An 11,314-nucleotide genomic window follows, 5' to 3' on the forward strand; every position below is an offset into this window, starting at 1 on the left:
TTCCCTTCACTGACCTTAATTTAAAAACTTTTACTGTGGGATTGTGTGCTGTTATTACCTGTACCTTTAAAATCCAGCCCATTATTCCGAGAAATGCAAAGACATTACATTTTTAAAACCTTTTGAGCAACGCCTACCCAGGCATTCAGAAATTGCTAAAGCTCAAACAAGGGTGATGTAATCTCATGAAAGGTTTGGAAAAAGAAAATCTCTTTCATGTTTGCTAGCACCCTTACATGGGGATACTTCAGTACTGTAGGCACGGTGTCAGCATTCTGCATACGTGTAGGGTCTACCTAGCCATACGAACTGTGTCCCCTTCATTTAGTATATTTCAGAAGCAAATAAATGCACATTGAAGTAGCCCAAGAGAACTCCTATCAGTCCATCCATTGCCAAACAAACATGCATGAGCCCTGTCTGCACGGTCTGACAGTGCTGGGAAGGAGAAGGGTGCGATCCATGTGGATTTAGCCGATGGGATTAACGGAGAAACAGGCTTCCTCGTTAAGTAATTAAAAGTGACGACTGTATTGTGCAAGGACTTTGTAATGCTCTACAAGACTGCCAGTGTTCTGTTTTTGTAGTTCTCGGGTAAATCAGACTGACTTCAGGTAGGCAGCAGAAGGCGGTGAAAAGGCTGGCAATTTTGCGAACGCAGTTTTGCTAGCTAACTTGAGGCCTGCTATAGGGCGAACAGAGGCAGAAATCGCCTTTCCCAGCAGAACGCTGGCTGCTTCAGGAAAACGCCACACTGCAGGCACATCTGGTCTGTGGCAACCTCTGAGATTTCTATCGGCAGTGCAAAATCACACATTACATAACCTTTTATTTTTGATGTCTGGAAAAAAATGGTGAACTCCAGAGTAATGCACAACGTTCGATCAGAAGCGCAGCTTTTTCGGTCAGAATCCAAAACAAAGCTGACGTCTTCAAAAGCTGGTACTACGAAAACAGCCTGCAGTGGCGCAGAATGTCTCACTGTTCGTTCCGAGAAACACAAACCGTTTCCTTGAGATCTATGTATAAAATGCTGTTGAATTTGTTACCTAACCACGAACACAAAGTGAGCAGAACTGCAAAACAATGCACTCTAACCTAGAGTCATGTGTACAATGCACCCTAACCTGGAGTAATGGATACATTTTTTTCAAGACGGGCATTATTAACAAAGCAGAACAAGTTAATTCATTCTAACATTAGTGCTTATTACCGATTTCTATGTCGAAGCCTCTGACAAGGTGGTATCTGTGTTTATCCGAAACGCTGAGCACGTGATTTGTAGCTGCAGGGACCTTGCTGATCTGCCCGCAGATGGGAATGTTACTGTGTGCATTTCCACACGCACGCTGAACACAGGATGACGCAGGTTTCACATCTTGAGGCGCACAGCTAGCAGAGAGCAGCTTTTGTGGGTCGGGATCACTTGTGGGAAGGGGGTTCAGACCTATAAATAGGCGTCATCCGATTTAATTCTGAAATCCACAGGATGGTGTCCCTTTCAGATTTATACAGTCGTTACACAACCAAGTATTAAGAGGATCCAGCGCGTCATTGGGCATGTGGAATGGTGATGGAAAATTATAACGCAGTAGGGCCATCTGATGAAAACTGGAGAAGGAGCCCTAATTCGGGCTCAGATTGTCAAGGAAAAGGACTGCGATTATTTGATAAGCTGTGCCCCCAAACAGGACGTGCTCTGGTATGGTCTGTGCACATATACCATGCACACCTTTCTATTCAGAAGTAGAACTGCCCCTATAAAAATAAGATCAATTTCAAATGTCAGGAAGCAGCCGTTATTACAATACTGGCACATACTGTAGGTGCTGGTTGTTTACTAAGACGTAACTATAAAGTCACACTGGGTTCAAGCTGATTATGAGAGGTATACAGGAATGGAGAGATCAAACAAAATCACACACATTTTGACATGTTATAAAATTATTAAGAACCCCCTTTTCAATCGATTCTGATAAGAAGCTTTGTTAGTCTGCTACACTGCTGTCTAGTGAAGCCTATTAAAGGTCAAGGAATAAACGCAGAACAGCTGTCAGGTTTACCAAAGGTCGTTACGACATTTTATCTTCATGACAACACTTTTCCCCGCCCTCATTAAAAAGTGTTGTCAATTTCTAGGAGCAAAAAAAATCAGTCCTGTCCCAGTAAAAAGTTTCAGCCCGTGTCAGATTCAAACAGTAATGAAAATTACAATGACAAAGTTCCAGATGTGCTTGGTTGGAGTGTCCTGAGGATGTACCAGTCAGTGAAATGCAATTTAAAAAGCACTCTAACTTGCACTGCAAAGCCACAGATGGACGAGACCGCCCCCATATGCTCTTATTTTTTTTGTCGTGTAACGAAAATAATTAAACAGGGTTAGAGAATCGAGGTGACGCAAGCTAGCAAAATTGTCTGTCTGTGTCGGGCTTGGCGGTGCATTCCAGCCAGTTGGTGCTGCTCACAGTTCACATGCCAGGGCTGCAAATGTAGGTCAGGTTAGTCATGCTGGCAGCCAGCAGGAGCGAGAGGGTAGGGAGACCAGCCCTCTGCTGCTCAATTAAAACAAGAACAGCCACCTCGACAGAGCTCTCTGCTGCCATAACAAACAGACCGCAAAGAACGAATACTATCCATCTGCTCCTTAACAATGTGCTCGCTTTGTTTCGTTTGTTGTTTTTTTTTACCTCTGGCAGACGGATAATGTTTCCAAAGGCTCGGTTGCATAAGAAAAAATAAAATCAAGAGAGGAGGGATAGGAAAAGGAGGTGATGTGCCTTCCGTTCTTTGTCTTTTTTTCCCTAGTCTGTTCAAACCTTTCCCTCTTTTACACCCCTCCGCCATTCTTACTACTCTCATGCTCTTTACTTTTCACTCCACTTTAAGAGAAAGGTCGCTCACCCCCAGCCCACAGTGGAGTGTGAGAATTTGACTATTCCGTATGGATTAAGGGGAATTCCACAGTTCCCTTGAACTACCCCCCACCCCACCTCCTTCCTCTCCAACGAAACTTGGCTCCTGAATTTGAGCCACTCCGCTTTCACCGTGATGTGTTCAGAGCAGGCCTCCTTCCCCATAGGCCAGTCTGCATATCGCTGAATATTACTGCAACTCTCTGCATTTATTCTCATTTATTTTGAGCTACTCAAGTCACCTGAAAGGCCTGTCATATAACACTTTGTGCCCATATCTTTTAACAGGTTATTTTATAACAGCAGCAATAACAAACATCGTCAGACTGATTTGTTTAAAAACTTTTTTCACTCTTTGAACCAACTCAGATCTTTAATGGAGGACCAGATGAAAGAGGTTTTTAAACGAGAACTCATAAAAAGAACATGCAGAATAAATATATTACTTAAAATTTTTCCTTTGATCTTTAAGGGGAATTGGTATTCTACTTGTATTCACTTTCCGTGTCAGTTTATTTATTCAGGCACATCTTTGCTAAAAAAACATTTTAGAATATAAGCTTCAAGGTATGCAGATCACTACTCGGGATACTATCACCACGTTTCGAAAAAGACCCTCCTGAATTATTGCTGCCGAGACGAGAACATTACTCAGAGTTGGCCAGGGAAAGAACAAACTTGGGAAGATGTCTTGGTACAGTATAGCACACGCTGCACAATCAGTGAAGAAATACAGGCTTGGGAGGGAAGGAAACTGTCAGTATACATCAGTACGTGACATAGTGAGTTACTGCACTGATCATCCTCTGGTAAATTCTTTTGAAACATACCCAGATGAAAAAATAATCTCCATGTTGCGTAGACACAGAGAGTACCAGGTGTCCACTGTCACTTGATCCTGATCAAATCACGCTGTACATGTTTTTGCTTGTTTTCTCCAGTTTTGTACACAGCCCTAAATACAAGGGAATAACTACTTAGCCTGCGCAGGAGGCTTTGAGAGATTCAAATAAATCTAGCCAACTTAAATTCATTTAAATAAAGTTCAATTTTGTATTAGAGAGTAAACAATGTTAGCCAAATTATACTATCTTCCTAATGTTTTACACTAGATGTCAGTCGTCAGAGCTCAGCTGGAAATAGAAAAGTAGGTGTAGATTCTGGACTGAGGAGAGAAGGCTCTTGTTGTGCATAAGACAGTTATATTCCCTGTGGACCAGGCATGACAATCTAAGATTTCTGCACCAGAACAGACACAGCACAAGACTCTTTGTTTGTTTGTTTTTCTTCTGCATTCAATATCTTTTTTTTCCCACAAAACCCTATGGAAGAACTGCAAAGCATCTGAGAACACTAAAGTTACAGCATCACTGTACAATATACATCTGATATAACTTTTACCTTTTTTCAAAGGGGCAGGCGTAAACACCCAAGCATGATTTCATTCATAGACCTCTACATGTTCTCGCAGTGCGTCAGCACCACAGTATTTAGATTAATATTCCAAGGCCGGAAAGGAGACAGTTCATTTGAGGTTTTTCAAACGACAGCTATTTAAAGTTTTCCCTGTACCAGTCAGTCCATTATCCATCGTCCTGCTTGTACCACTGGGCTGTGAGTTGCCGTGGGAGTGAGAGGGAGTATGCAGTTGTGCTGAAAATGTTGTGACATCAGTTCTTTTTCATTTTCGGCATGTGACTGTGGAAGCACATGGAGTGATCTGTTCTGGCCGAGGTTAGCCACTAAATCTTACTGGGATGGATTGTTCCCTGGGTTTTTTTTCTGCATTACATTCAGGGGCTGGAAAACTAAAAGGCCTTTAAGATGCCCCTGTCTAACATGCAGTTCTAAATGTTTACACCTAAACCCATGTTTTACTGTCTAGCTTCTCAAGAGTGTTCAGGAACGCTCCAAAAAGGTCAAGTGTGAGATGGAAGAGGGAGGTATGGAAATCAACTTCCCAAGTGTTGACATATTCTGCTGTTTAATATGTCACCTATTACATCTTCCTGTTCTCCACTTTCTAGGTTTCTGCCCACTATCGTTGAACCATACTTTGGCCTGTTCCCTTCTGTAGCAGCAGCTAAGAAGGCACTTTGTGCAACTAAGAGGATAACTTAGGAATTTCATCAGATACACAGTTTGTACTCCATGGACTTTGTAGCTAAGTGTAACAAATGTCCTTCCCACATTACACTTAATAATCTTTGGCTTCTTTAACTTTTACTTCTGTTCGTAGTGTTTTCCTATTACATAACATGTAGAAACTACTACTACACAAACTACTCAAGCAGTGTAGAAAAAGAATACTGTTTAAAATCCAAAACTAAAAAGCAGACAAACTCCTAGTGGAGGGGAAAGGGGGGGCTCCAACCAATAAGGGCACTTTGCTGCGAGTTCAGGTTGTGCTCTATGATCCAGATGCCAAGGGTTCCAGCCTGGGTCATGCCACTAACTGAAAGCCATTTTGTACCAGAACCAAAATGTTGTGCCCTCTCAGCAGGCGACTGAGTTGATAATTGCTCGGGTGATCTGGGGGCTGCTCCTGGCTCCCAGCTCCACGGTGGCCCCTGTGGGCTCGTGGTGATGTCACCAAGGGACTCGTCTCCTTTACCACGCCAAAGACAAATGCACTTTCACGACAGATCAGAGCTGCCCCTCATAACTACATTCTTTTCATGTGGGGGTACCAAGGTCATTGCTGGGAGCCAGGACACAAAGACAAATCAGGACATTCTCTTTTTTAATAGAAAAATCTGTGTTCAAATTAAGGCAGAATTAAACAAAATGTGACAACAGATGCGTCCTACTGTCTTGTGCAAGTTGCCATCCTAAATAATTAGGGCAAAAAAAAGTTAGTGTGATGTTCCTAAACATCAGCATTAATAGGGCTAAACGTAATAATCGCAAGCCTTTTACTTTTTACTGCTCTAAAGGATTATTTACCTGATAATGTACGTGGGTGGTGTTTCATTTAAGACATCAGTGGTGGAAATGCACTGCTAAATTTTAGACAGTTTCGTTCAGTGGTAAAAGTCAGCTCGTCACTTGTGCACTTTGGTTTTCTTCCTGGAATTCTTCAATTTTGCAATTGAACCTCTTGGCTGGCAGCAAGAGTTTTCGCTTTTTAACAATTGAAGGTTTTTTTTTATCAGATCCTGTTTCTTGCTGTGATTTGTCCAGGCGGGGTTTCTATGGTTACAGTTTATGGCCCTCCTCAGGAATCCTGAACGTGACTGATGACTAGAAGATAAAAAGAAATGAAAGATCGGTCACTCTCTTCTCTTGTCGCAGCTGAGAGCATGGGAATGCAGCACATGTGGCAGTGATATTTACTAGGACAGGAAGCACCTTTTCAGACCATTTTAGAACATGGTCTAACAAGTACATTGGCAAAACGTGTTGGATTTACTAGGCATCTAACTAGGATGCACAGGTTAGAGAAACATTTTAACAAAGGAGTTGCTATCAAGTGATAAATTACACAGGAGAATGTAGTACTTATTGTGCCTTCTTAGAAAACATAAACATGGCTGCAATTTTTGTTTTTACTGTTTCAATGATTCATTTTGTTTACAGGGAAAACAAAGATGGGTTGCAGTCGGTAAACAAAAACTCCCACTTATATCACAAACATTCCTTTAGTTTGCACAAATAAGGCCGGCAATGTCATGGATAGGAAAGCAGATTGATGTCTTTCATCTGGATCCAGTTGGTAGGAGTCAGACTCCGGTCATGTTTAGGGGTCTGATGTGCACTCACTACTCTCCAGACACATGACTCAGTCTGCTTTTGCAGTTTAAAGAATGGTGTTCTGGGTAACACTTCAGTTTGCCTTGTATGCGGCTCCAGCCAGGACAGGCTATGACTCACTTCGGCCGTTTTAAGAATAAAGCAGTTACTGACAATGAATGGACTTTAGTTTAGGGGATACAGCCAACACTGTATGAATGCATAATACACAATTATTAACCCAGAAGTATCTATTAACAAAAACCTTCTGAGAACAATCTGAATATTGTTAATGAATAAGTCCTTAGTGTGGGACAGTTTCTCCATGGTTATCAACCCATTACATGATTATAAAGGATGTGTAAACGGAACTTACTACCCTTGCAGTATAGTTTTATGACTGGATACGGAATGAAATTAAAACAGGATGAACAAATCAGAACAGAAAGCTATAACAATGCACCTCACTGAACTCTCATACTTGTAAAAGAAAATACTTCAATACTGCACGAAAATGCTAACATTCGAGTCAACAACTAATTTCAGCAATGAGAACTGTTCTGTGTAACAGCACCCAGCTTGGTCAATCTGCCCCCTTTTCAGCACTTCAAGCTGTAGCCTCCCCAGGCTCCACCAGGCAGTCCGCCCTTCTGAAGAGCTCTTGTTTTTAAGAATGGAGATCCGAGTCTAAGAGCCGTGTGGTGTGCTGTGGAAGCGTGCCTGGTGAACAGACACAAGTCTGGCACACACAGCTTTCAAACGACAGCATACTTGGAATATGAGGGAAAAGGCTTTTTTTATTCTAATAATGCAAACAGCTTATGGTTACAATAGATACACAGCAGTGCACAGTGAACTGTATTGGATTTTCAAGGCTTGACATGTCCAGGCTGGTTAATGGGGAAGTTGTTAATTGCTGCTGATGGAGGATGTACAATGAGTTCACAATAACTTGAAGTGACTTATTTATTTTTGGTTTTTCTTGCACTTACATTTACTAACAGTTGCTATGCTGTTAAAGCAAACTGTTTATCTCTTTCTTTCTGCCTTGATTTCATGGGAAAAGTAGCAAACTTTAAAAACACAGTTCTCGATTTCCTTCCAATTTAAGAGGAAAACAGAACTTTTAGAGCTTTGGGGTAAAGTTACTGTGGCATTTTGATGACTAAAGGATGTTGCTTTTTTTTTTTCTCTGCAAATCATGAACATCATTCCACTTCTGGTTCTCATCACTGCAGCAATAGGCCTTTCTGCAACATTAACAAATGCAAATGAGCTCCCAGCTGCTTAAATCCTAAGTGAACTGCAAGTTCGCTTTGAAAACTCGTCATCATTTTCAGCAGCTAAAAAGTTGCATTTTAAAAACAGTTAATTTGGATCATCTCCTAATTTAAGAAATGATAGCAATTAACAGGATTAAACTGCTCATTTGATTAGCTCAATTAAGCACAGAGTTAAATTTAGATCTCAGCAGGAACAGCAGATAGGATCACCAGGGCCAGGACTGGTCAACACAGAGTGTGGCTGTGCAGAACAGAAAGCATGTCCTATCATCTGACAGCAGATACTTCTTGAAAAACATGTTATATCACCTTTCAATGGTGGATTAGAAGCAAGTGTCACAGACACCCATCAGCACCCCTGGGAGTGTGATATAACATGTGGCAGCGATGTAATCTGTGATGTCAGGGGGTGGATTTTTTTTGCACTGTGTACTTAACCTGTCTTTTGCTGGGGTGGTCACTGAGAAACAGAGCACAGGGGAGGCAAATGGTAAAGTGTGTTCCCTATCGGCACAGGTTTTTAAGTCTCAGGTTTTAGAGCTCGTTTTAGAACCAGTGCAGTCTGCTGTCTGGGTGAAATTCCCCACTCGTCTACAAATTAAGGTCCTTAACGGGCTCCTCCCTCCTTCTCTCTCTATTTATAGGGCATGCTCTAATTCTCTCTCTGCCTTACTTGCAGGCCTACTGACCTAGTTTTTTCAGCCACGGCAACACACAGGCAGTATTTACAGTAGAGGCCTGTTTTGTAGGTCAGTAAGACGCGGCAAAAGTTTTCCTATTAAAAGCAGCAATGAAATGGGGTTGGATTTGGATTTGTCGTTTTGCAAAGCTCATCTCAGAGCAGTCATCACAAAAGTACCTTCTGCTCTCTGCTTTGCCCTCCGAGTGCCTTTGGCCCACCATAGTTCCTTGACAATGACACAAATGTGTGGGTGCTGTATTGAGCATTGATTTTAAATGTGCCTGTTTTTTTTATTCTTTGTTCATTTCCCACCCCTGAAATCATTTTCGAATACCTTAAATTCCTTATTGTTTTTTAGGGGGAAATGAACAGAAAGATATGTTACTGTATGTCCATATACACATCCATGTTATAAGTACTTCATGGGTGTTTTTCACCATCTTTGCCTATCAATGTATTTTTAACAGATTGTATACTGGAATAACAAATGCAAGTGTTCAGGAAGAAACAGAAGTATAACGGCATTTTGGTTAGTACTGCTGCATCACAGCTGTTGGATCCTAGATTTGATTCTGGATTGGTGCATCTTCTCTGTGGAGTCTGCATGCTCTCCCAGGGTTCACTCAGGGTTTTTCCATGCTTATACGTTGACTGGCTATTCTAAATTGCACATTTCCACAAAGTGATGGAAAAGTTTTGGAAAAGCCCTGCCATAAGATCGACCCAGATTAAACATATGCAAAGAGAGGCTCTGGTGAAGAAGAACAAGACAGACCTCACTGCACAACACACAGGTGGAACAGCAGAGAGATGACAATGGTTCATCTTTCCTGTATTATCAAGACAGACCTTCCATCATTATACAATTCTTTGTTTAGGGAAGTAATTAGCTAGAGAGGAGATCACATATCCTGATCGGTCTCAATTCCATGCGGTAAGCTAGTTTGTGATGTTTTAAAAGTAGATGTGAAGAGCGATAGCTTGGACAATTTTAAAGTTTTCTTTCTACATCAGGTTTTGCAAAATCTGCAAAGTCTCCAGGATTAACAAAGGTAAAAATAGGCTGGGACAGACTAATTGTGTAGAAAGTTTTTGACTCGTGGGGTACCGAATTAAAAACCACAGTCTTTCGACTTCAAAATAGGTCTTTAATATCTATTGTCAAAGTTTACAATGAGCAATATTAGAATGCAGGATAGAAACTCTTATTACTTTGATCCAGATGTTTAAGGATGAAGAGGAAAGCTTCAATTCCATGAATCACAGTTTTTGTCAACAAGCCCCCAGAGAATTCGGAGTGTCATCTGTTTAGGAAAAACCGAGACTTCGCACTCGCTCCTCATAAGCCAAAATAAATTTGTCATGGTTCTGGCTCATCGCCTTGTTCTGAGTCACTATTTTCACAGACATAGAGAGTAAGACAAACAGAGCAACAGAGAGGGAAAGGACAGAAAGCAGAGAGATATGGAGAGATGGAGAAAGGGAACCAGAGGGGAGGAGGAAAGAGTCAACAAAATATTGATAAAGGGGGACAGAGCGACACAGAGAGAAGGAGTTACAAATAGAGAGTTAATAGTAAGGAATACAAAGAGGGAAAGGGTGAGGAAGGGAGCAAGTGGAAAAACAGCAGAGATTGTGCTTTAAATTTAAGAGGTTTTCCTGGAAAATCAGGTTTAATGTTTTAACATTGTCACTTGATTGTAACAGAGCCCACAACAGGTCTGATCTAATAAGCACTGACTGATTCAATCACAGTAACTAACCAAACAACTAGACTTTTGTTTTGCAATCTGAGACGTGTTCATGGTTTTAATGTAGTTACAGAGCACATGCACATAAAGACCTTTCTGCAAATTTAAGAATTTCTTGGGGAATTTTCTTGGAAACTAATATGAATCACTACTAACAGCTGAATAAGTAAATATTTTGATGATCGTGTTTTTTCTTGTGGAAGATTTCACAAAGAGCATTATGCTAGGGAATTAATCCGACTGAAAAAATTCCTGGTTCTTGCACACTCAAAAACAGAGCCATCTGTTCTTCATAAAGACAATTTATCCTTACAGAAGTACAACTCACTAGGACCTTTCTTCCTTGTATTTGAATTGAAACTCAACAAAACCAAATGTTTCATAGAATTCCAAACTTTCAGAACAATAATAACATTAAAATAAACACATTCAAGACAGTAATGGGCCCCTTAAACTGCTTCTTCATCAGTGAAATAATCATTTCAGCAAACACCTGTATGAATCAGTACAGTTCTTACACTGGAAACTTTTGGGATGAAAAGCACGACCAAACACAACTGTCACCAACAATCCCAAAAGCAAAACCAAGTAGTTATACTAACTCAGTCACCTTTCTTGCCAAAGGATGCCATCGGTCTCTCTTCTTTGTGTTGTCAAACAGAAAGAAGCATCATGACACCCAGACAAGTCCCCCCCAGGTGTCTCCCAAGTTCAGGCTCATGAGAAGGGACACAGCTTATTTTGTTCACCACTGCCCTTCTCACGGGCTGTGAAGACTACACCTGCTAGTTCAGGAGAAGAAGGCGCCTCTCCTCCTAAAACTAGCGGCTGCGCTTTCTCTTTGATTTTTCACATCTGGGAAGCCAAGCTATTAGGCAAAGGCCTTAATGCAGTGTGGCAGGCTTTGACTGAGCTCAAGGCCTCTGCAGAGCCCTCTCCTGCGCACTGCCCTAA

General features: G+C 41.3%; 1 long non-coding RNA gene across 2 annotated transcripts in view; it reads right to left on the reverse strand.

Annotated features, from left to right (window-relative positions):
* LOC148650130 (uncharacterized) overlaps positions 1-11,314 on the reverse strand; it is a 77,653-nt gene that overhangs the window by 18,811 nt on the left and 47,528 nt on the right. The window contains exon 3 of one of the 2 annotated variants that reach the window (XR_015926036.1): positions 5,635-6,155. The exons of the other annotated variant lie outside the window; for it this stretch is intronic. This is a non-coding gene — a long non-coding RNA (uncharacterized LOC148650130). Of the gene's footprint in view, positions 1-5,634; positions 6,156-11,314 lie in introns of those variants that run through there. 2 annotated transcript variants of the gene reach the window in all.

Source organism: Lepisosteus platostomus, chromosome 13, assembly GCF_059453375.1.
Source record: "Lepisosteus platostomus isolate fLepPlt1 chromosome 13, fLepPlt1.hap1, whole genome shotgun sequence".
Classification (NCBI taxonomy): Eukaryota; Metazoa; Chordata; class Actinopteri; order Semionotiformes; family Lepisosteidae; genus Lepisosteus; species Lepisosteus platostomus.